Genomic DNA, 27,105 nt, shown 5'->3' on the forward strand with positions numbered 1-27,105 from the left:
GAATTTAGAAAAAATGGTATAGATGATCTTATTTGCAAAGGACAAATAGAGACACAGACTTAGAGAACAAATATACAGATACCAAGAGGAAAAGGAGAGGTGGGAAGAATTGGGAGTTTGGGACTGACAAATATACACTATTGATATTTTGTACAAAATAGACAACTAATGAGAACCTACTATATAGTGCAGGAAACTGTACTCAGTGTTCTATGCTGACCTAAATGGGAAGGAAATCCAAAAGGGAGGGGGTATATGCATACATATAGTTGATTCACTTTGCTGTACAGCAGAAACTAGCATGGGCTTCCCTGCTGGCTCAGTTGGTAGGTAAAGAATCTGCCTGCAAAGTGGGAGACCTGGGTTCAATCCCTGGCTTGGGAAGATCCCCTGGAGGAGGGCATAGCAACCCAGTTCTAGTATTCTTGCCTGGAGATTCTCCATGGACAGAGGAGCCTGGCAGGCTGCAGTCCATGGAGTCCCAAAGAGTTGGACATGACTGAGTAACTAAGCACACCTCACAGAAACTAATGCAACATTGTAAAGCAACTATACTCTAATAAAAATTAATTTAGAAATTATTATTAACTAAGTACTGGAGAGTAGAAAAGGCAACTATTGACCACTTAATATCACCAAGTAGCAAATAGCTATAGGATCAACTACCACCTCTAGGGCTAGGAGACAACGAGCGATGAGATTGGAATTACTATGAACAAACGACGAGGTCCCCATGGAACTGATGCTGAGACTTTTAAGAAGGGAATGTCACCTGGCTGGTGCTCTGAGAGAACCAGTGATTCTGCTTATGAAAATGTTATAGACCTGCATACTCAAAACAGTTGCTACTACAGGTACAGTATGCTGATCATGGATTGAGGAGTAGTGTTGCCAGAGGAATGATGAAAAGAATAGGAAACAAGAAGAAGAAGAAATGATTTTGTCCTTCCTCTATCCTTCCACTGTTCCTCTGGAAACCTCCAAGGAGGAGTCACCTGAAAAAGAAACAACAATGTCATATTCCTCTTGCTTTGGGATGCACATTTATTTCGCATTTAAACTTATTTGAAATTTGCATGAATCTTAGAGTAGATGGCCTGTTATAGTTCAGTGATGGCAGTGTTTTTCTTTCTTTATGTCATATAAAATAATGATGCTTCTTATAATCAATAGTTGCTAACATTCTATGAAATGTAGTATTTTTAAAAGCATAAAATGATTGATATCACCTAACTTCCCAAGCCTGGCAATGATTGTTTTCTCTTTTAAGTTCACACATACCATCTGTTAAATAGTTCTATCATTTTGCAAGAGTCCAGGGTTAAGCTTTCTGATTAAAAGTTTCTACAGTATTTCCCCCTGTTGTTGTTGTTGTTTTTTGTTTTTAGAATTTTCCCACCTCCAGGATTACGGTAACTTTCTTATTTTCTGTTGGACCCTCTCTCAAGGAACCTTATGAGATCCTCTGCATTTTAGTCAGTGAATCGTGAGTTTGCAATCACATGTCTAGGGCCCTTTGTCTTGGAATTTGAATCCTATGGGCATGAAAACTCACTTGAGAGTTACTGCTCTCTCCTACTTAAGATTCAAATTCTCTATCAACCAGTGTTTGTCACTCTCCCCAGTTTAAACAGATTTTTTTTTTTTTTAATCACTATTTGGCTGCATCAGATCTTAGTTGCAGCATGTGGGATCTTTCCTTGAGCTCTTTAGTCCTGGCACAAGGACTTATAGTTCCTTCAAGGCATGTGGATCTCAGTTCCCTGACCAGGGATTGAACCCACACCTCCTGCATTGAAAGGCGGATTCTTAAACAATGGACCACCAGGGAAGTCCATACATTTTTGCTTCCAGGTTTATAGTAAGGTTATGGTGCTCCTCAAGATCAACAACTCTGACATGATAAATAAATCCATGGTTTTCTGGATCTTTCCAGAGAGAGTTGAAGCTGAGTCTAGAACCTTCTACCTTAAAGGGCACTACAAAAGTATTTAGTGTAAACCCTATTGCCTGTTTTTAAGCTTTGTATTATTTTGTGTGTTTCTGGAGTTGTACCTCGTCACTTCATTTTGACTTTGGGTTGAAAATGTTTTAAGTTCTCAGAAGAAACACGTCGTTTATTGGAGGTGAGCTCATACTTTCCCTTTCTCTGTATTTGATACATATCAACATAGAAAAAACAAAAATAGTACCTTGTTAACACTATTGGAGAAAAATGATTTTGCCAACCAAACCACAGAGCTATCTATTATTTATCCAATAATATATTAACTTAGCTATTTCTGTTAACAAACTGGCCCCAAACTGGAGATTTTAATCTGAAAATCTCATACAAGAAAAGTTCATCCTGTGTAATTGCTGTTTTCTAGATTATTGCAGGTGACTTTAACCAGAGTTGTGCTGCTATATTATATATAGTTGACCCTTGAACAACATGAGTTTGAACTGTGTGGGTCCACTTCATGCTTGATTTTTAAAAAATAAATACTACAGTACTACTCAGTCTGTGATGCAGAACAAGATATATGTAGGGCCAACTACAAATTTATATGCGGATATTCTGCTGCACATGGGGTTGGCATTCCCGAACCCTGAGTTGTTCAAGAGTCAACTGTAGATGATCATTTACTCACATTCCTATAGGTTTTCTTACTACTCGTCTGCTCTTTTATAACAGTTTTCTTACCCCCTGCTGCTTACACCCTAAGCCTATGCCATGTATTTTAGGTTTATTTTTTTTATGAAAGGATCCCACTTGAGGCTACTGACATCCATCTTAGCTAATTACTACTGCCTAAAAAAAGACAAGGATTTCCCTGGTGGCTCAGTGGTAAAGGATCTGCCTGCCAATGCAGGAGACACAGTTCAGTCCCTGGGTTGGGAAGATGCCCCGGAGGAGGAAATGGCAACCCAGTCCAGTATTCTTGCCTAGGAAATCCCATGGACAGAGAAGCCTAGTGGGCTACAGTCCATGGGGTCACAAAAGAGGTGGACACAACTTAGTGACTAAACAAGAAAAAAGACATGCCCTCCCACACTTCAAAACAAACAAAACTCAGTGACACATAATTATCCTTTATTTAAAGCTTAGAGTGTTTGGTCATTTGGGATCTAGTTGATCAAGGGTAGGCTTGGTTGACTTTGACTCTAAGAGGAAGGTTGAGCCCAGGTCTGGTCCACACATATCCCGTCCTCTTTGGTCCACCATGTTCACCTCTTGGCAGTGGCTGAAACAGGAGAAGCTAGGCCTCTCTGCACAATCATGTTTCTAACTCTACTTATATCACGTCTGCTAATATCCCATTGCTAAAGCAAACACAGTGGGCAGGACAGCATATTCTACCCCTTCTTGGGGAAACTGGGCTTGTATATTTGCTGAACAGTAATTCAAACTATCCTAGAGGGGAACCAAAGAGCGAGCATAGACATTTCAGGAAGAATTTCCCTGTTGATCTCTTAGTATTTCTAGCCCCCTCTCTGTCCACAGTTCAAGGACTTTCTTTGGTCATGGTGATCCAAGCAAACTCTTTATTTGCAGCACATCTGTCCATGACCTAGATGGTACCCCAAAGAGAATAGTCTTGATGCTTCATAGATAGTGTTATGGACTGAACTGTGTCCCTTTCAAAATTTCTATGTAGAAACCCTAACCTGTGTTTAGAGACAGGACTTTGAGGGAGGTCACTGAGGTTCCATGGGATCCCAAGTTTGATATCCTCATCTGATGAGACTGATATCCTTATAAGAAGAGGAAAAGTAACCAGAGGGTTCATTCTCTTCACAAGCACAGAGGAAAGGCCACGTGAGGACACAGCAAACAGGTGGCCATCTACAAGCCAGGAGGAGACCTCTCACCAGAAACCAAACTGACCAGCACCTTGGCCATGAACTTCCCAACTCCTAAACTCTGAGAATATAAATGTCTGTCGTTTAAATCACCAGCCTGTGGTATTTTGTTATGGCAGCCTAAGCAGACAAATACAGAGTGAAAGAGTTAGGTTAAAGAAGAATCATGACTGGCTAGTACATGTGACTTAAAAAACATTCATGAAGAACACAGTTGAACATGAGTCAATATTGTATCTGTGTTGTTAGGATATACAACTGAGAGCCGAGAGGAGGCAATTGACATATAAATCTGTGGGTTAGATGAGGTATAGGAAAATGAGGGAAAATGAACCTTATGGTGATTGGGAGAGTATGTATACTGAGGGCTTTCCAAGTCGCACGAGTGGTAAAGATCTCTCCTGCCAATGCAGGAGATACAAGAGAACTCTCCTACCAAGGCAGGAGACATGGCTCCAAAAGATCGCTTGGAGGAGGCCATGGCATCCCACTCCAGTATTCTCACCTGCAGAATCCCATGGACAGAGGAGCCTGGTGGGCTACAGTTCATGGGGTCACACAGAGTCAGACAAGTTGACTCAAGTGACTTAGCATGCATGCATGCATACTCCACTGATACACACCAAAATTCAACTTTTATTTTGAAAAAATACTAGTACCCTAAAAAAAAAAAAAGTCTGGATTCAGATTGCAATCTGTCAATTTGCACGTAGGGCTCTAGACTATTCTCTTACCAGATATAAAAATTCTTTCTGTAATGATAGGTGAATCTTTAAAGTCACTATAGGGTTGACTCTTTTTTTATATTCATCCTTATTCTGACTCATTTTAAAGCACTGATTTTGATTCGGTTTCCTGACTAAATGAGGAGGTGAAGAATCTAAAGAAGAATTAGAAAGGTGGTTGGAAATCCATCTTATAAGACAAAAATGAATAAAAGGTTTAGCAGATTAAAGAAGGAGATGGCAACCTTACATAAACTTGGGCTGTAAAATGGGTTATGTAGAAGTACAGCCTACAACTTGTCCCTGTCTCTGTGGAGATTAGAACTATGGGAAGTCTACCTGAGGCTCAACATGAATGATATTAATTCATAAAGAATAACTAGAAAAGAAATATCTATTGACTGTTGGTGCCTCTTCGAGCTGTACATCAGCATATGATAGAGATGTAAAGGTTTCTAGCCGACTGCAACCCTAATACAGGAAGCACTATGAATATTGAACTAGTAATAGTGAAAGATACTAAGATGGAAATTACTATATGGAAAACAATCCCTCTCTTCCTATAAAATATATTTATGGCATTTATATATTTATAGACACCCATGACTGCACGCCACATAAATATGCATCTCTTTTCTGACCTTTGGAAACAGAATTTTCTGGATTCAGAATGCGTGCCTGTCCCCATGAGATCACTCCCAAATCTGAGCTACAGCTTTCATTTGTTTAGATCATATGCCTTTATTTTTGATGGTCTTGGAAAGAACAGACTCAAGAACACAAAGCAGCTTTAAAAAAAAATGTTAGCCAATGGGAACACAGCAAAATGCACAGCCAGACACAGCCCTTAATACACCAGTTAGTAAAACCCTCTGTCAGAGAGCCTAATAGCTTTATAGCAGTAAACACATATTTGTTTGGGGTTTTTTTTTTTTTTTTGTACAGATGTTTCAGGCCTCTGTGCTCCCAATTAATTCTGTGAGTTCTGACTGTCTCTCTGATACCCTCTCTCTGGCTGATCCCTCTTCGTTATTACTGTACATCACTTATCCCAGAGACATTTACTTTGAGATTAAGGAGAAAAAAGAGAATGGTTTTGCTTGGTAAAACAATTCCAGAAGGTATAAACTTCCCATCCTAAAGTTCTCTTTGTATCAAAATAGTTCACCACCTTCGCTTCCCACAAGGTTCCTGGGTGGTGGTTACATAAGAGGTGCTAACTTTGAACTCTCCCTTCAGGCCTCCAGAGAGAAAAGATCACTTCGGTTCTCCTGAGTGTCATTTGGAAATGCTCCCAAACTGATCTCCACATTGTGATAAATAAGCATCAACCAATTCCCCAATGCAAATAAAGTATAATGCTAAGACTTATTGGCTCTGTCAAAGAGTAGTCCAAAAGTGGAAAGATTCGGAGGTCATTCTTCTCCCAGGCTCCGATCTACCAAAACATCCTCGAAGCTCCTTTTCTTAGGAACAGAGAACAATCCATTACAGCCCACATCAGATGTGCTAGGTCTGGTCTTGGGGGCTTATCTAGAACTGTAGGGGTGATCCTTGTGTGGAAGGGGATAAGAGGAGAGAATGAGAATCATAGTGATGAAGAGGACACAGTAGAGAGGGGACCAGTCTACATGAAAGTACAGCAACACTCTTTCTTTTTCCATATGTGCAGGAATTGGAAGCTAGCTCATGGGATGGAATTAATACTCCATCCCATGAGATCTGCTCTCTGAAGCATGTGTCTCCCTCCCATCAGCACTGTATTTTGTAGTAATAGTGAAGCTCAAAAAAGGAAACCTTTAATACCTAATGCACTGGGGTATAGTCTCCCCCTGATGGACCTATAATTCCTATCATAGCTAACGGTTGCTGTAAACTGACACCGAAATGGCTGTCTGTCCCTTTGTGTGAGAAAGGTAAAGGTCTCTCTATGCAGCCTCATTAGCATTCAAACTGATCTTTTCTCTTCTGCTTCTCTCTCAAAGGAGGTGCCTCTCTCCCTTGAGGTGCTTGTAAGAAAGGAGAGCATTGGAAATTAACATCTGGTAAATTGAACAGATTTCTGTGTAGGTTACTCTATAGTTCCTAGTCTGTTTCTCTTGGATACCAATGGAAAGGTTTCAAACTTAGAAAAGACATTATTCTTTCAACAAAATGGGTTCACATTTGCTCAGAAAGCATATGTTCTGTAAATGTGATATAGCAAAGGTTATTCTGAGACCATAAACATTTATGAATTCTTTAGTTCTAATGAATGAAACCAGGCAAGCTATTTCAGATCTTTTTGTGCATGTTATAGCCTTTCTCTATTTTTTCCTACATAGGAATTTTTTAAAAAAGCTATTAAGAGAATGGAAGTAGAGAATATGAAACAGAACTGATATGAAAAGTATTCTTTCCAGGACAGTTTTTGTTTTTCCAGCATTTTCAATTTTTGGCTTGAGCATATGTTCTGACACTCTGTGGATTGCCACCTTGCACTGCTGAGTGGGCCATTTTATCCTTGCTTTGAGATGACATCCTCCTCGTAAACATGGGCTGTGTATACTATGTATTTTCTGTCTCCCATAATAACTTAACATAAATTCAGTAAACCAAATAGAGTTACATGACCATGGTGGTCTGTACTGTAGCAACAGGGCTAAGTTGAACTACAGTTCCCAGAATCCTCTTGGCTGTATGTTTCTGAGTTAGGGTGGTACAAAAGAGAAATTCATATGAAATTGGGGAGGTCCTTAGGTCAACTTATTTCTAGGTATTTTATTCTTTCTGATGTGATGGCAAATGGGACTGTTCCCTTATTTTCTTTTTCTGATATTTTATTGTTAGTATATAGAATGCAACAGATTTCTGAAGATTAATTTTATATCTTGCATCTCTACTGATTTCATTGATAAGCTCTAGTAGTTTTCTGGTAGCATCTTTATGATTTTCCCCCTAATTTAATCCTGACACATAAGACTTATATATGTTAGTATAAGATGTGATACTTCTGATATTTCTTTGGAGAATAAAATAAAATGGTTCTCTAAATGGCAACCCACTCCAGTGTTCTTTCCTGGAGAATCCCTGGGGCAGGGGAGCCTGGTGGGCTGCCGTCTATGGGGTTGCACAGAGTCGGACATGACTGAAGTGACTTAGCAGCAGCAGCAGTAGCAGCTGCTGTATAGCAAAGGTAATTCTACTTAATGCTCTGTGGTGACCTAAATGAGAAGGAAATCCAAAACAGAAAGGATATATTTATGTGCATAAATGATTCACTTCACTGTACAGCAGAAACTAACACAACATTGTAAAGCAATTAAATAAAAGTAGATAAGTGGTTCTTTACATCATAAGAGTTTAAGTAAAACAAAGCCTGATTGACTCTGGAAATAATACTTCTTCATTCATTTGAAGTTGAAGGAATTGAACCAAAGAGTAACTTTATGAAAGAAGGGCACACCAGGTAGATTCATAGTAAAACAAGATTTTAGGGGAAATAACTTGCTAATGAGAGGAAAATTATTTTCTCCACTTAAACTCTTCATAATACATAGAAAAATCACAAATATTAAAATGGATGTTTACCTTAACATTACTTATAATTCAATTTAAATCAAGTGTTTAAAAATAGTGTCTGTTAAAACATATTTGCTATCCTTGTTGGTTTCCCATATTTCAATTAGCTAATATATATTCCATTGTGTAAAAAGCAAAACATAAGAAAAAATAATCTAGCCATTGAGTGAATTAGTGTCCTGCCAGTGCTAGTTATTCCTTCTGCAGCTTGAATTATAAATTTATACTATTAGAATATATTCTTTGTTTTATAAGAGCAAAATGCTTTGAGAAAAATGTAATGTAGTATAGCACAGAAACTTAATTTATCTAAGTTTAAATAGTTTTAATACTGTTTTTAGGCATCTTAGATAGCATTGGTTTAAGAAATGTCTTTCTAATTCTCCAATAATTATTTGGCTCCAGTTATAATAAACCCATGTGCCTCTATAGTCATAAATTTGGTACTAAATACTTTTGTCTCTATTTCTTGGTTTGAATTTGGCAAGTTTTATGGGCTTCACTTAACCATCATTCTATTTTATATTATACAAGATTCTAAGTCTCTACCTCTAATATTAGCATACTTCCATTTAGAGTATTTAACCTGTATCAAAATGGAATGACCTAATGTTTCTACTTCACCTTTTGCAATAAGAAAACATGTATAAGAATATATCGGTGTTTTACCATTTGTCCCAAGGCATCTTCAAGTCATATAAAAGCCTTATGATCTCTACACAGTTCTTGTATTCTTGAATGACTAAACAAACTGTAAAGCATTAAGTCAGGAATTAAAACAGATATATAGAGAGTGCAATCTGACTCTACTAACTGGTGGGGTAGGTATAAATCTTTGCAAGCTGAATTCTATAGCAGACACATTTCTCACCCTTAGTTATAGTACGTATGGTGCTAGAAGAAAATAATGAAATATTGAATAAGAGGTAGTCTGACATTTCAAGCCAGAGAAGAGTGTCCAAATGGATTATCTGGACAAAGAAAACTGAAGAAAGAAGGCAGAAGCTCAGGGCAAGAGAGAAAGCTAGGCGATAGGAGAGCCAAGACAGCTAAAATAAGTTTTTTTTTTTTTTTTTTTTTCTGGCAATGATGGGAAAATCAAAGGGAAAAGGCTGGAAAAAATCCTAGATACAGTAAGCTATGCCTGATGCTGAACTTTTATGCCCTCTTATTAACAGTATTTTTGTGAAAATGATGGATCTATTTAAAAGAGGCTAAAATAAGCTCAAACAGTGTAACTAAGACATAGAAAATCAGCCTTTAATCATTTCCTGGGTCCACTCTCTGTCATAGACAGAGGTTTCTCAAACAAAATTTTCTTTCTTTATTTTTCTTTTTCTCAGTCTTTGGAAATAATAACTGAGTACTGTTATTCCAATTCTGGGTGCCAAATATACTCAGAATGACCCTGACCCAGCCGTCATGAGTCTTGACTTTGCCATACAAGTTTTCTGGCCTCTAGCTCAGACTGTGAGTTGGAGACTTCTCTGTCCTGATTTTGGACTCAAGCCTCACTGTGACCACAGCAGATAAGGACTGCCAGACCTCAAAATGGCCTTGAGTCTGTTTCCAGGTCCTCAGTCTGGTCATCCTGATATGCAGGGCCCTGGCTGGGAATTGCAGAAGGCCAGCCAAAGTGTTGTATGGCGGAAGTGAATTCTAATATTCTGCTTATTAATGTGATTTAACTGTATTTTGGAAAAATAAAACTACTTCTCCAAACAAACAGGAATAAGTAGTATTCATCAGAGACAAACTGAACGCTTATCACAGAATGAGAAGTATGCTCCCCACATGCCTCCTGAGTCTAATGTTGAGAGCACTGTTTACAAAGGTGCTGACACACGTCTGGCATCAACAATACACAGGATGGGGAAAAAGTGGAGAGTAGGTGTCAGAAAATGTAATAAAAAGGTAGAACTTAAATGGAGCCGAACACAGCAAAGAGGATGGGGAAACCAAGAGTTTCTGTTCAGAAAGGCAATATTTACATTAACTATCTGGGCCTGGGACTCCTCTGATGGTCCAGTGGGTAAAACTTCACCTTCCAATGCAGGGGTTGTGGGTTTGATCGCTGGTTGAGGAAGCTAAGATCCCACATACCTTGCAGGGAAAACACTGCAACATAAAATAGAAGCAATATTATAACAAATTAAATAAAGACTTTAAAAATGGTCCACATCAAAAAAAAAAAATCTTAACAAAAAGAAAGATCTGGTTCTGGTTTAGTTGTTTTTCAGCTTTGACAACCAAACTGGGTAATTGAGGCCAAAAGTAGGAAAATGCACCTCTGATTGTCATTAATCATTTTTTTGCCTGAATTATCTAGACTTTTATTTATTTGTTTTTGGCTGAGCCATGTTTTAGTTGTGGCATGTAGGATCTTCACTTGCAGGATGCAATATCTAGTTCCCTGACCAGGGACTGAGCCTGGCCCCTCTCCATTGGGAACAAGGAGTCTTAGCCACTGGACCACAGGGAAGTCCCTTATCTAGATTTTTAGATCATTATGTTTCTACTCAGGCTTGTATGTTATGTCCCGTGAGAGAAAGAGCAATAAAGACAAGTCAACTATCTCACAGGAATTTCTTGGCTAGCTAGTGAAAATACAATGGCAAGATGAAAAGGAAAATGAGAAGGAAATAGTGCAGCACATTTGTGCAAGGAAAACACACACAAATCATTTCATACTCAGTAGAGAAAACCTTGGGAATTCACGTGTAGGTGTTTTTTCAAAATGGGATACTAGTCAGGAAAAAAAAAGATACTCAGCTTCCCCCTAAAAAATGCATGCATGTGTTAACTAAAATGAAACAAAGATGGTAAACAGGAAAAATATTTCTTGACGAGATCTTTTTTCTGAACTAACTGAGACTGAATCTCAACACAGCAACACCTTCTCTGAGCTCCATGTGAGAAAAAAAGAAAAGAAGCAATCTCTTATTAGTATAAAGTCTGTGCAAGGTCAAGTTTTTGTAAAATTTTTACCTGCAAAAGGAAAACTTTTGCAAACGTCAGAGAAGAGCGACAAAATAACATCATCTGTGACCTAAATGGAAGGGAATGGCAAACCACTTCAGTATTCTTGCCTTGAGAACCCCATGAACAGTATAGTAGTGTACTTTGGCCACCTCATGCGAAGAGTTGATTCATTGGAAAAGACTCTGATGCTGGGAGGGATTGGGGGCAGGAGGAGAAGGGGACAACAGAGAATGTGATGGCTGGATGGCATCACCGACTCGATGGATGTGAGTTTGAGTGAACTCTGGGAGTTGGTGATGGACAGGGAGGCCTGAAGTGCTGCGATTCATGGGGTCACAAAGAGCTGGACACGACTGAGTGACTAAACTGAACTGAAACAGTAGATGGCAAGAGTGAACATCGACATTCTAGGAATCAGTGAACTAAAATGGACTGGAATGGGTGAATTTAACTCAGATGACCATTATATCTACTACTGTGGGCAGGAATCCCTTAGAAGAAATTGACTAGCCATCATGGTCAACGAAAGAGTCTGAACTGCAGTACTTGGATGCAATCTGAAAAATGGCAGAATGATCTCTGTTAGTGTCCAAGGCAAACCATTTAATATCACAGTAATCCAAGTCTATGCTCCAACCAGTAACGCTGAAGAAGCTGAAGTTGACAGTTCTATGAAGACCTACAAGACCTTTTAGAACTCACACCCAAAAAAGATGTCCTTTTCATTATAGGGGACTGGAATGCAAAAGTAGGAAGTCAAGAAACACCTGGAGTAACAGGCAAATTTGTCCTTGGAATATGGAATGAAACAGGGCAAAGGCTAATAGAATTTTGCCAAGAGAACACACTGATCATAGCAAACACCCTCTTCCAACAACACAAGAGAAGACTCTACACATGGACATTACCAGATGGTCAACACCAAAACCAGATTGATTATATTCTTTGCAGCCAAAGATGGAGAAGCTCTATAGTCAGCAAAAACAAGACCAGGAGCTGACTGTGGCTCAGACCATGAACTCCTTATTGCCAAATTCAGCCTTAAATTGAAGACAGTAGGGAAAACCACTAGACCATTCAGGTATGACCTAAATCAAATCCCTTATGATTATACAGTGGAAGTGAGAAATAGATTTAAGGGCCTAGATCTGATAGATAGAGTGCCTGATGAACTACGGATGGAGGTTCATGACATTATACAGGAGACAGGGATCAAGACCATCCCCATGGGAAAGAAATGCAAAAAAGCAAAATGGCTGCCTGGGGAGCCCTTACAAATAGCTATGAAAAGAAGTGAAGTGAAAAGCAAAGGAGAAAAGGAAAGATATAAACATCTGAATGCAGAGTTCCAAAGAATAGCAAGGAGAGAAAAGAAAGCCTTCCTCAGCGATCAATGCAAAGAAATAGAGGAAAACAACAGAATGGGAAAGAGATCTCTTCAAGAAAATTAGAGATACCAAGGGAACATTTCATGCAAAGATGGGCTCAATAAAGGACAGAAATGGTATGGACCTAACAGAAGCAGAAGATATTAGGAAGAGGTGGCAAGAATACACAGAAGAACTGTACAAAAAAGATCTTCATGACCCAGATAATCACGATGGTGTGATCACTCATCTAGAGCCAGACATCCTGGAATGTGAAGTCAAGTGGGCCTTAGAAAGCATCACTATGAACAAAGCTAGTGGAGGTGATGGAATTCCAGTTGAGCTATTCCAGATCCTGAAAGATGATGTTGTGAAAGTGCTGCACTCAATATGCCAGAAAATTTGGAAAACTCAGCAGTGGCCACAGGACTGGAAAAGGTCATTTTTCATTCCAATCCCAAAGAAAGGCAATGCCAAAGAATGCTCAAACTACTGCACAATTGCACTCATCTCACATGCTAGTAAAGTAATGCTCAAAATTCTCCAAGCCAGGCTTCAGCAATACACGAACTGTGAACTTCCAGATGTTCGAGCTGGTTTTAGGAAAGGCAGAGGAACCAGAGATCAAATTGCCAACATCTGCTGGATCATCAAAAAGCAAGAGAGTTTCAGAAAAACATCTGCTTTACTGACTATGCCAAAGCCTTTGACTGTGTGGATCACAATAAACTGTAGAAGATTCTGAAAGAGATGGGAATATCAGACCACCTGACCTGCCTCTTAAGAAACCTATATGCAGGTCAGGAAGCGACAGTTGGAACTGGACATGGAACAACAGACTGGTTCCAAATAGGAAAAGGAGTATGTCAAGGCTGTATATTGTCACCCTGCTTATTTAACTTATATGCAGAGTACATTATGAGAAACGCTGGACTGGAAGAAACATAAGCTGGAATCAAGATTGCCAGGAGAAACATCAATAACCTCAGATATGCAGATGACACCACCCTTATGGCAGAAAGTGAAGAGGAACTAAAAAGCCTCTTGATGAAAGTGAAAGAGGAGAGTGAAAAAGTTGGCTTAAAGCTCAACATTCAGAAAACAAAGATCATGGCATCTGGTCCCATCACTTCATGGGAAATAGATGGGGAAACAGTGTCAGACTTTATTTTGGGGGGCTCCAAAATCACTGCAGATGGTGACTGCAGCCATAAAATTAAAAGACACTTACTCCTTGGAAGCAAAGTTATGACCAACCTAGATAGCATATTGAAAAGCAGAGACATTACTTTGCCAACTAAGGTCTGTCTAGTCAAGGCTATGGTTTTTCCAGTGTTCATGTATGGATGTGAGAGTTGGACTGTGAAGAAAGCTTGCACCGAAGAATTGATGCTTTTGAAGTGTGATGTTGGAGAAGACTCTTGAGAGTCCCTTGGACTGCAAGGAGATCCAACCAGTCCATTCTAAAGGAGATCAGCCCTGGGTGTTCTTTGGAAGGAATGATGCTAAAGCTGAAACTCCAGTACTTTGGCCACCTCATGCAAAGAGTTGACTCATTGGAAAAGACTCTGATGCTGGGAGGGATTGGGGGCAGGAGGAGAAGGGGACGACAGAGGATGAGATGGCTGGATGGCATCACCGACTCGATGGACGTGAGTCTGAGTGAACTCGGAAGTGGTGATGGGCAGGGAGGCCTATCGTGCTGCGATTCATGGGGTCACAAAGAGTCGGACATGACAGAGCAACTGAACTGAACTGATGACCTAAATATCAAAATCTGTGCATTTTTCACTTCTAGCAAAGTGGGTGATTCCTCCACCCATCCACCAAGTAAAGACTGAACAAAGCCGCAAAACATCATCTGCGATAAACAGATAGGGGAAGGATCGTGGGAGATTAGAACTGGAAGACCTGTAATTGTTTGCAATTGGTTTCCCTGGTGGCTCAGGCAGTAAAGAATCTGCCTGCAATGCAGAAGACCCAAGTTCGACCCCTGGGTCAGGAAGATGCGCTGGAGAAGGGAATGGCTACCCACTCCAGTATTCTTGACAGAAGAGCCTGAGGAGCCTGGTGGGCTACAGCCCATGGGATTGCAAAGAGTAGGACATAACGGAGCAATGAAAACTTTCACTTTCACTTGTTTTCTATTGATACACAGCATCTGTATTTAATATACACAGGCACGCTTAACACAGTAAGACAACAATAACCATGGTACATACATTCAAAATTGTCTGTTTAGTCTTTGTTGAGACTTTCTCTGTGCATACCATTTTCAACTGGCTTTTTTTAAAATTTTTTGAGCCTGTGAGAAGAATGAAATTATGCTTATTAAAAATATGTATATTTCTGGAGGGATATACATTCCTATAACCTTCATTATGATGCTCTTAATTAACCAATATGCCTCATAATAAAGTATCTAGCTGTCACCAAAATCAACACTTCTCAGTTATTAATAGATTAAGGAAAGAATGTTAATTTCTTCAAGCTCCATTTCATTTGGTCTCATTACTTCAGGAGCCAGATGGTTACAGGGTTGGACCTGTCAACAGTTACTGTGAGGAAGAATACATTCAGAAACACCCAACTCAAGTATGAATAACAGCTGAAAAATGAATTCTGAGGTAGCCGTGCACAATACATAAGGCAGGGCAGAAAGTTACTCTGCCGAGAAATGGAGAAAATTATGAATCAGGCACACTTTAATTGATGTTTCCACCCTCCCCACCCCCCCAACACTCTCTCCTTCCCCTACCTGAACCCCATTAAATTCTCTCCCGGCGAATCACAGCCCCACGGCTCCAGCTGTGCTGTAGAGCGGCTTCCCATTTTCCAGGTGTCTGTTTCTCTTGTCCCTCGTGCTGCTGGAATTTGACAGTTCTCCTACACTGTTGGTTGATTGATGATGTCAACTTGGAAGAGACAGTACCACCAGCAGCCAATTTTTTCAAGATGTTTTCTTCTTTGATTTCTAAAAATCCTTTCTGAGCACTTCAAAAGGAAATCACCCTGAAGGGCATCACCTGCTTGGCGCCTCAGCCTGCTGGGTGGCTGCCTGTGACAAGAACGTCAAACAGAAGAGTTAGTTGCCCATTCTTTCTTACCTGTTGGGTGAAACAACGTCTAGGTGTCCCAACAGCTCTCAGGTCCCATCGCGCGGTAATTCACCTGAGTGATGGTCAGTGTTCAGAGATAAGACACAGGATGTTGAAACTTCAAATCCTCCTTTGGGTGAAGTGTCTGTGCTTTCAAGAGAGTTATTTGCTTGGAATGCACCGCAGTCCTCTTTATCTGCCAAGCAGGGTCAGAGTTTTCTCCTTACAAGGTATTTTGTGATGTTTACATGTGAAGTGTTACGCAACTCCAATCCTGTGCCACAGTAATTCACATGGTACTGTTTTGTATTTCTGCTGCTGCTGCTAAGTCGCTTCAGTCGTGTCCGACTCTGTGCGACCCCATAGAGGGCAGCCCACCAGGCTCCCCCGTCCCTGGGATTCTCCAGGCAAGAACACTGGAGTGGGTTGCCATTTCCTTCTAGTCATTCTTAACTGCTAATGTGTCTTGATACCTGCCCCCTAGCGGACCTGAAGCAATTTGCAACCTGCTTCTTTTTTTTAAATTGGAATGTAGTTTAACAATATTATATTAGCTTCTACTCTACAATGAAGTGAATCAGCTATATGTGTACATATATCCCCCTCCCTCTTGGGCCTCTTTCCCCTCCCCAGTCCCACTCATCTAGGTCATCACAGGGAACTGAGCTGAGCTCCCTGTTCTAGATAGCAATCTGCTTTTATTACCTTTTTTAACGGGGGGATTTAAATAGCACAGATTTGATGATTTGGGGCCATTAGTACCTGCTATAAGCCTTGCAATGTAAAATTCTAGCCTCATAGAGCTTAAAGTAATCTTAGAGCTTTCTTGTCCAAACCGTACCTTTTAAATAAGAAACCTGAGAAACCACAAGAGTTTGAAAGATCTGTCTGAGGTCCCAGATGTTAGTTAGCCAGCTTCTGGTTGGAGAAGTAAGGAAAAAACCCAGATTTCAGAGCTGACCCCAGGCTGGGAATCTTCCTAAATTTAAACAGCTACATTTCTTCATAAACCCTGAAATTCATTCACTTATCCAAGCATTTGTTTATGCCTTTTTGAGAATCTACTGTGTTCTAGGCACTCTTACTGATATGGAGGGCTGATGTGGGAGATGCCTGCTGAACAAACGTATCATCTAGTGATTATTTTTAGAACAATCTTCTCAATTTCTGTAGAAAACTAATGTGCCCACAAGCCATTGTTTCCTTCTTAACAGTCACAAAATCTCCTTAATTAAAGATAAAATTGTATGACTTTTAGGATACATTTTTCTCCGTGCAAGAACAAAAATCCCATTCTGTGATTCTTTCATCCAGGTTGATGACATGTACTTTTAAAAGGGTGAGAAACCAGCTCACCTGTCAAGATTCTAGTAGATCTGAAGAGGAATATTTATTGTCCATGAACTCCTTAAGTCTTCTCTCTCTGAGAAAAATGAGCCTCTTCAGTCAACTCTGCCTTTAAAGTTTCTCTCCTTGTTCCCTAGTTGATTAGAACTAAACTAAGAAAGCAGAAACATGGGAAAAGGAAACTTGGTTCCAAATGCATGGTAGGCAAACTTTTTGCACAAGGACAACTTTCAGCAAAAGAAAACTCTTAATGGGACACATGTTTTTCCCCCAAATTCAAAATGATCATAGATGTGCTGAGTATCACAGAAAAATCAAGATAACGTTCTTCCAGATAAAATTACCTACTTGACTCAGTAGAACAATGCCAAAATGAAGCTTGATTCTCAATTCTAGGCATGAAAATTAACAAAACAGTAGTTGCAGCAAAAGAGAATCTTCTTTCTATTCTTCCGTCTGGCCTGGTTGTAGCTAACCTGGGCCTCTATAGCTCATTGCTGGTATAGACTGCGGAGAAGGCAATGGCACCCCACTCCAGCACTCTTGCCTGGAAAATCCCATGGATGGAGGAGCCTGGTAGGCTGCAGTCCATGGGGTTGCTAAGAGTCGGACATGACTAAGCGACTTCACTTTCACTTTTCACTTTCCTGCATTGGAGAAGGAAATGGCAACCCACTCCAGTGTTCTTGCCTGGAGAATCCCAGGGACGGGGGAGCCTGGTGGGCTTCCGCCTATGGGGTCGCACAAAGTCGGACACGACTGAAGTGACTTAGCAGCAGCAGGTGTAGACTGAGAACACCGCTGACAAGGAGACTTGTCTGAGTCAACAAGGCAGACAGGTGGATTGGACCCTGGAAATGCTTATTTCAATGAAGAATTGAGTGGCTTCTTAGAAAGATGTCACCTTAAAGGAAGGAATGGGTCTTGCATATTAAGTTTGCTTCTGTAGCATCTCAGTCAGTGGAGAGCGGGGAAAATCTTGACACAGTACATCATTTGTCATTCATATGTTCCCAAGCCAGTTCACCCACCTCCATGTCCCTGAGATCTGGAAGAGGGAGAACCATTAGAATAAACTGAATTAGTTATTTTCTAACAAATTCACTGGAGTCATGGGAAATTCAAAGTATTTGGATTACAATGAAGAGTGAGGTGTTCTGTTCCCTTCCCACTGGATATTTGATACACTTTGTGCTCCAGGACAGCATTTCCACCGGTGAGAGCTGGGGTCTGCATTTTTTGACACTATTCATCACCCATCGCTTCAGCAGCAGCCAGAGGCAGTACCAGCAGAACCTGGTGGTGCTGGACACCAAAACGAAGGATGATATGGGCTCAGACTTTCCTCAATGGGGACCTCCAGCAAAAGCAAGAGGGAAGTCCTTTGTAGAAAATGAAGATGAGCCATGATTTCTGTGCCCACAAGCCAAAGCCATAGTCTTTGTTGTGCCACCGACAACCAGATCCTGGAAAGGCCACTGTGTTGTTTAACCCAACATGTTAGAATGTTAGGATTGGGTATTATTTGGGTCTTTGGAGGACTGCATTTTAAAGTCTCAAAGCTGCAGCTAGAGACACTGATGTATAGAACAGTCTTATGGACTCTGTGGGAGAGGGAGAGGGTGGGAAGATTTGGGAGAATGGCATTGAAACATGTAAAATATCATGTAAGAAACGAGTTGCCAGTCCAGGTTCGATGCACGATACTGGATGCTTGGGGCTAGTGCACTGGGACGACCCAGAGGGATGGTATGGGGAGGGAGGAGGGAGGAGGGTTCAGGATGGGGAACACATGTATACCTGTGGTGGATTCATTTTGATATTTGGCAAAACTAATACAATTATGTAAAGTTTAAAAATAAAATAAAATTAGAAAAAAAAAAAAAAAGCTGCAGCTATTTAGTCTCTACTGACCAAGAGGAACTCACCATGCTCCTCACCTTGAATAAACTTTGGACAGATTTCTTCCTGACTCTAAGCCCCTGCCCTTCCTTTTCTTAGAGTATTTACTTTAGAAAATTTGCATGGTAAACTCTTTATCTGCCCCTTTGAGATATGTCTTTTTCCTGACTCTTACCAATTTTATAATCCAGAGGTGTCTTTCTTATGGACCACGGAGTCATCCCTTTGAAATGTAATCATCAAGAAAGATAGTGACCCTGTCTTCCTGTAAATGTAGAAGGACCAGAGCTTGATTTCCATGAGCACCAATTAGTAAACACATATTGCTGATTTACCTTGATTGACCCCAAACTAATGTTCTAATCTGTCCCCCAGTCTATTCCAGACCTTGAAACTCTTCTGCCTTTTTATTTGTGGATGGGGTTGAGTTCAGTCTCTCTCTCCCCTAGTACAATTTGTTGTTGTTCAGTCACTAAGTTATGTCCGACACTTTGTGACCCCGTGGACTGCAGCATGCCAGACTTCCCTGCCCTTCACTATCTCCAGGAGTTTGCTCAAACTCATATCCATTGAGTCTGTGATGCCATCCAACCATCTCATCCTCTGTTGTCCCCTCTCCTCTTGCCTTCAATCTTTCCCAGCATCAGGGTCTTTTCCAAAGAGTCCGCTCTTCACATCAGGTGGCCAAAGTTATTGGAGCTTCAGCTTCAGCATCAGTCCTTTCAGTAAATGTTGGAAGGGTTGATTTCCTTTAGGATTGACTGGTTTGATCTCCTTGTTATCCAAGGGGCTCTCAAGAGTCTTCTCCAGCACCTTGTACAATAGTCTTGAATAAAGACTTCCTTGCTGGTTTTATTCTGTCCAGTGCAACTTCTCTTTGATACCACCTGTAGATTGGACTATTGTCCTGTGATTTAGACTAATCCTTGCCAGAGTCAGGGGAATTTTTTACCTGATTTGAGATCCCCTCACTGCTCTTCTAAATCTCTTATATACAGGCTTCTAATTAGTTCCTGAGCTCCAGCCCAACCCTCTGAGACATCAACATTTTTATAAGTAGTGCTTGGCCTTGGTTCATGGTTCCCAGTTTTCTTTCTGGGAAACCACCTGGTTCCTGTCCTAATGGGCAGCAATTCTACTTTTCTTTGTTGTCTTTTCCCATGTAATTTAATGTAATGCAATATAATGTAATGTGTTAGTAGCTCAGTTGTGTCTGACTCTGAAATCCCATGAACTGTAGCCCTCCAGGCTCCTCTGTCCATGGAATTTTCCAGCAAGAATACTGGAGTGGGTAGCGTTTCCCTTCTCTAGGGGATCTCCCTGGCCCAGGGATCAATCTTGCATTGTAGGCAGATTCTTTATTGTGGATACCTCCAAAATCCTCACATCACCTTGAATTCCTCACTGTTAGTAGCCTACCTGGACTGAGACCAGTTACTGGTGGACTCACTCCCCTGGGAACAATGCTTAGCATCTCAGATGGCATAGCCCTTGGACATTTGCAGCTGGATCACTTCTCTTCAGCTCTTCCCCCTACCATGACTCAATGAAAAATCTAATTTCATATCCCTGCTCTTGCCCACCTGGCTAGCCTTGTTATGGTCTAATGAAATTCTACCTGTTGACTTTCTAAAGTTTCTGAAAAGAGAAATTAAGCAGTCTCTGGATCATATTTTGAAAGATAGCTTATAGGCATTATTTATTTTAATCTTCTTAACATCCTATGAAGGAGATACAGTTGGCCCTCTGTGTCTATGGGTTCTACATCTGTGGATAGAGGGCTGGCTATGGGATTTGAGTATCCATGGATTTTGATACTCACATGGATCCTGGAACCAATCCCCCATGGATATGGAGGAGTGACTGTATACTACCATCATTTAATGGATGAATAAAACTGAGGATCAGAGAAGTTAGAGCTTATCCAAAGACACAGGGACAGGGCTCCCCAGTATTGTCTAATTTCTTTAAATGCTATCTTTAGCTAGAATCTGCCTGGTTCTAGACCTTGTGCCATTCTGGACCATATTGAATTCCTTCTGGTTATAGATGGTATTCATGAAAAATCTTCACATAATTTTCAGGAGGCCAATGTAAAGGTAATTTGGCAGTTTGGGATGTTATTTTTGGTGGAAATTTGATGACAGTATGAGCTGTTACTGTAAGCCACATCTAAATACTCTGGGAATTGTTAAAACCTGGTTTTGGTGAGTCTTTAAGTAAATATTTTCAAAATCCATACTTGTGCTTTTTGATATGTATACTTTTTGTTTTTGTTGGAGGCATTTTTCCTTAGCATCTGCTTCTCTCACCCCAAAAAACATGGATTCTCCCACACAGTTTACTCATCCTGTGTTATGCCTTTCTGTTAAATATTCTTGCTTCCTTTTGAGTTGACTGTTTTCTAAGATGTTCCTGTCATATCAATCATATTTATAATCCCAAGATGAGAAGTGACAAAGCAGTATAAGGTTTCTTGCTTTATGTAAATCTGAGGAGTCTGGAGATGTTAGGGGAGGTGGATCTGGTGTTTCCTGAGCACCTTTTAGCTTCTTAGCCGAATGGGCTCCTTCTCCAGGGCAAGCTGACCAACTTTCAGAATTCTAGCTGCTAGGTGGTATGTTCTGGGGTGGTACACCCTGCTTCCTTCCATTGCATGAAGGCCAAAGTAGAAAGCACTGACCTGTGTTCATGGTTCACTTGGACCACTGCTGGCTCATTCACCTTGCGGCAAACATGGCATGGCTAGATCACCTTTATAATGAGGTGTGCATTTCCTCTCGCTGATGTAAGAGATTCCCACAAACTTAGTGGCTTAAAATAGCACAAATCTATTATTTTACAGCTCTGGGGGGCAGAAATCCAAACTCATTTTCACTGACCTAATATCCAGTTGTCCGTAGACCTGTGTTCCTTTTGGAGATTCTAGAGAGAATCAGTTTTCTTGCCTCTTGCACTTTCTAAAGACCGTTTGAATTTCTTGGCTCATGGCCCCTCCTTTGATCTTCAAAGCCAGTAATGTGTCATATCCTCTCCTTCCTCACCTCTTTTTCTGTTCTTAAATCTTCCCTCTCTCTCCCTTCTCCCATCCCTACCCCCATAAGGTAACCTGCCTATAAGGTGTTTACGATGTGTTTACATTGGGCCCATATCAGGATAACCTGACCTCAAGATCCTTTCAGTTAATCTCATATAACAAGTCCCTTATACCATATTGAGCAACATATTCGTAGATTCTGGAGATCAGGACATGGATATCATTGGGGAACTATTTTCAGCCTGTAACACATGGTTTCTCTTTTCTTGTGTTGATGGTGATACTGGTAGAATAAAATAGCATGATCAGTCTTGCCTTCTTTCTCTTTTCTTCCTCTCTTCCTTCCCTTCCTTTTCCCCTTCTTTCCTCCCTTCCCCCTTCTCTCTCTTTCAACATTAAAAGATCTGATCCTAGTACAATAGAAAGAGCAGATTAGAGGGTATTGGGAAGACAAGTGGAGTGATAAACTACACACTCTAGGTCCTAGTTGTAACTTTCTCATTGTTGTCAATGAATCAGAAAGATTGCTCTGTTTTTCGGCTATCAATCTGAAATACCAACATGATTGGTGCATTTTTATTGTCGCTGAAATGTACCTGAATCCTTTTCTCCTCCTTCAGGTAAAAGCAGTGATCTAAAATAGAGGTGACACAAGATCATGCCTCAGATTTTCTCAATTTTAGGGAAAATAATTATTTTGAAATGTATTGTTCTAGAGTATGTCATTTCAGTTCAGTTCAGTCACTCAGTCGTGTCCAACTCTTTGCGACCCCATGAATTGCAGCATGCCAGGCCTCCCTGTCCATCACCATCTCCCGGAGTTCACTCAAACTCACGTCCATTGAGTCAGTGATGCCATCCAGCCATCTCATCCTCTGTTGTCCCCTTCTCCTCCTGCCCCCAATCCCTCCCAGCATCAGAGTCTTTTCCAATGAGTCAACTCTTCACATGAGGTGGCCAAAGTATTGGAGTTTCGGCTTTAGCATCAGTCCTTCCAATGAACACCCAGGACTGATCTCCTTTAGAATGGATTGGTTGGATCTCCTTGCAGTCCAAGGGACTCTCAAGAGTCTTCTCCAACACCACAGTTCAAAAGCACCAGTTCTTCGGCATTCAGCTTTCTTCACAGTCCAACTCTCACATCCATACAAGACCACTGGGAAAACCATAGCCTTGACTAGACGGACCTTTGTTGGCAAAGTAATGTCTCTGCTTTTGAATATGCTATCTAGGTTGGTCATAACTTTCCTTCCAAGGAGTAAGCATCTTCTAATTTCATGGCTGCAGTCACCATCTGCAGTGATTTTGGAGCCCCCCAAAATAAAGTCTGACACTGTTGCCACTGTTTCTCCATCTATTTGCCATGAAGTGATGGGACCGGATGCCATGATCTTCGTTTTCTGAATGTTGAGCTTTAAGCCAACTTTTTCACTCTCCACGTTCACTTTCATCAAGAGGCTTTTGAGTTCCTCTTCACTTTCTGCCGTAAAAGTGGTGTCATCTGTATATCTGAGGTTATTGATATTTCTCTCAGCAATCTTGATTCCAGCTTATGCTTCTTCCAGTCCAGAGTTTCTCATGATGTACTCTGCGTGTAAGTTAAATAAGCAGGGTGACAATATACAGCCTCGACATACTCCTTTCCCGATTTGGAACCAGTCTGTTGTTCCATGTCCAGTTCTAACTGTTGCTTCCTGACCTGCATATAGGTTTCTCAAGAGGCAGGTCAGGTGGTCTGGTATTCCCATCTCTTTCAGAATTTTCCACAGTTTATTGTGATCCACACAGTCAAAGGCTTTGGCATAGTCCATAAAGGAGAAATAGATGTTTTTCTGGAACTCTCTTGCTTTTTCGATGATCCAGTGGATGTTGGCAATTTGGTCTCTGGTTCCTCTGCCTTAGGGAATCTCAAAAACTATATCTCCCGTAGTTGGAAAAAAAGACAAGTAACTCTGTTCATTAAAAGCAGAAGAATTTATTTTACAAGATTATTTTCTAGATTTCTTTATGTCGAATTCTGGCTGGATTCCTCTAAATTCAGAAATATTTTTTGACAGCTGAACATATTCTTTCCTAAATTTTAACATGTCTTAGGGGACAATCCATAGTTTTGGAAAACTGATTCAATAACTCCAACTTCATGTGTTCAGCAGATTACTTGTTCCAGTTCTTTTCTAGAAACAAATACATCAGAAGGCCAAGACACTTATAACAACTGTGGATCATCTGGAACTTGAAAATCTTAGAAGATTTTCAGAGCTATTCCCATCGGCCCTAATAAGTAGATGAAAAATAGGATTCCCTAAAGGACTTTACCTACATACATTTTAAAATTCCTTGTGTCAAAAGAAACCTCTTCTTCCTTTAATATAAAAAAGGGACGAAATTAAATGCAAAAGAGTCTGCTAATGTAAGATTGAGATTCTCAGAGGAACATCAATTTTCCCACGTTCCACACATTCTGAATATTAAGGTATCACATTTAAGAGACTAGCTGGTTCTGAAAAACACAGTATTTGAAGAAAAATAGGTAGAAGTAAAAGGAATAGCAGCCAGCCCTGACTTCTTTCACTTTTATTTTTTTAAATCATGTATTTATTTATTTATTTCATTTTTGGCTGTCCACAGGTTTTTCTCTAGTTGGGGGCTCCTCTGTAGTTGTGATGCGCAGGCATGTCATTGTGGTGGCTTCTCTAATTGGGGAGCACGGGTTTGAGCACGTGGGCTCAGTAGCTGTGGCACGTGGGCTCTAGAGCTCAGGCTTAGTAGTTGTGGCTCATGGGCTTAGTTGCTCTGCAGCATGTGGGATCTTCCTGGATCAGGGATTGAACCCATGTCTCCTGCATCGGCAGGCAAATTCTTTACCACTGAGCTACAGGGAAGCCCAGCCTTAATTCTTTAGTTATGTATGAGCACAGCAGAGTCAACTTTTGATTTTTGGGGGGTCTAATCCAGGACAGTTATTAATAGCATGATCTCTGTCTTTTGTTTTTCCTTTCCTTTCTGGTCACCCCTGGCACTAAAGGACCTTCAAGCTTGGAGAGAAGAAACAAAATGCGAGCAGGCAATTTGGTTTCCAATTCATTGCTTGATTACTGGTTTGGGAGATGTGGCTGTAGGGGCAGATTGAACTTGTCATTAATCAGGAAGTGTTAGTCATATCTTGTCCCTTGAGTTACTTACCATGAAAATCAGGGTCTTACTGTTTTCACTTGTAAATGGTTCCCACACACGGTCTACAAATGACCAGTAAAGATGATTTTCTTTGAAACCATTTGAATTTTAATGGTTTCATTAAATACAAAAAACCAATTGTATTTGTTTTTTGTTCCAAAGAAAGCTTATACACAGAGGCAGTAGCATAGAAGCAAACTCAGTGGACAGTTTACCAGAGGTGGGAACAGGTGCATGTCACATGGAATAACCCATACATTCTGACTTCATCACCTTCTCAGGTTTTGAGAAATGTACAGAGAATTTGCAGCAAAGAAGCTGTTGAATAACAATAGCAACACTCTGTATTTATACAGCACCTTTCTTTCAGAGAGTTCAGAGTGCTTTATAAACAGTATCTCATTAATCTTCACAACTTCCCTATAAGGAAGTCTGTTTCAGCTATCATTACTCACATCTTTATCAACAAAGAAGCAGTAGCCTGCAGAGTGGCTAAGCAACTTGTCCAAGGTCACTGAGGGAGTGAGTGGCAAAGCCAACAATAAAACTCAGAGCTTTGACCTTCCAGTTTAGTATTCTCTCCAGGAGGCCACCTTGAAGGAAGAGAAACTTCTCACATGCATATTCATAAGTTTCCCAAGAAAAAGCTACCATTTCTCAATATTTTCATCAGCCAAAATTTGAAGCTAATTGGTGGCCATTTCAAATCAAATCCAACGGCTGATGGTGATGAGGAATCCCTGGAACCATATTGAGAGAGCACACAGACCTCACTCTCTAAGCCTTGTTAATCAACTAGAGACGAGCAGTTGGTTACACAAAACTCATTAAAACAACCAGATCAGTGAACATGGAGGAGTGGGCAGTGACCACCCAGGATGGGAAGACCCTGCATGAAATGGCTAAACTGTCAATTCTTTCCCCCCAAATGTAAGAGTGTAATATTCATTAGGATAAATTGCTACTACTTGATTGAATTATTATCATTTATTGGGTACTAGACACATGCTAAGGGCTGTGCACTTGTCCTTAGGTAGTTTATAGTCTAGTGGAAAAGTGTGGAAATGGGTGTACACAAGAGTAGAAGAGAGTTGGCTAATACTGCTTGGGGAAATTAGAGAAGGCTGGGATGAAACACCAATTCCCAGGGTTCTTGTCCAACCAAGCCTTTGATTTGAACAAGGCATCTTCATTTCCTGAACTTTCTTCCACTTTTCTTGGAATGGCAGACATGTTTAAACCTTCATAGTCAGCTTAACCACATCTCTTAGAGAGGTCCTTGTGACCTTTCCAATGGGGGTTCTTGTTGTCAGTCAAGGAACTGTGTTTTCCTAACAGTTTTCAGCTTAGCTGATGAAATAGAGCTGTTTGTTAACAGGTTTATGATATAACTCCCTCTCCAAACTGTAAGCTCCATGGAAAAAAACAGAATAAAGATTATACAATGTATTCAGTGAATGGATGGTTATTGTTCAGTGAATGGATGACACCTGTTAGCTTCTCTTTCCTTCTCTATAAAATAACAATGATGATGCCTACCTCTTGGCATTGTCATATAAATTAAATGGACAAATACGCAAAACTGCATTATACTGTGTTATGTGAGTGTGTTTGGAGTCGTTTCAGTTGTGTACGACCCTTTGCAATTCCCCCTGGACTGTAGCCCACCAGTCTCCTCTGTCCATGAGATTCTCTAATTAAGAATACTGGAATGGGTTGTCATTTCCTTCTCCAGAGGATCTTCCCGACCCAGAGATGGAACCCATGTCTCTGTCTCATGAGTCTCCTGCATTGGCAGGTGAGGTCTCTACTATAGGGCCACCTGGGAAGCCCATGCTAGCCACATCAATTCAAAACATGGTAACCTGAAAGTGGCATTAAAGACCCAGGAAAGTGAAAGTCACTCAGTCATGTCCAACTCTTTGCGACCCCGTGGACTATACAGTCCATGGAATTCTCCAGACGAGAATACTGGAGTAGGTAGCCGTTCCCTTCTCCAGGGGATCTTCCCAACCCAGAGATCAAACTCAGGTCTCCTTCTTTGCAGGCAGATTCTTTACCAGCTG

At 40.6% G+C, this 27,105-nt stretch overlaps 1 long non-coding RNA gene across 1 annotated transcript; it reads right to left on the reverse strand.

The window, feature by feature from the left end:
* Window positions 1-517: 517 nt before the first annotated feature.
* Window positions 518-15,893, reverse strand: LOC113903543. Its single transcript, XR_003514170.1, has 3 exons — window positions 15,653-15,893; window positions 15,240-15,539; window positions 518-995 (listed from the first exon to the last, which is right to left on the reverse strand). It is a non-coding gene; the product is annotated as an uncharacterized LOC113903543 (long non-coding RNA).
* Window positions 15,894-27,105: the final 11,212 nt, after the last annotated feature.

Source organism: Bos indicus x Bos taurus, chromosome 13 (genome assembly GCF_003369695.1).
Source record: "Bos indicus x Bos taurus breed Angus x Brahman F1 hybrid chromosome 13, Bos_hybrid_MaternalHap_v2.0, whole genome shotgun sequence".
Classification (NCBI taxonomy): Eukaryota; Metazoa; Chordata; class Mammalia; order Artiodactyla; family Bovidae; genus Bos; species Bos indicus x Bos taurus.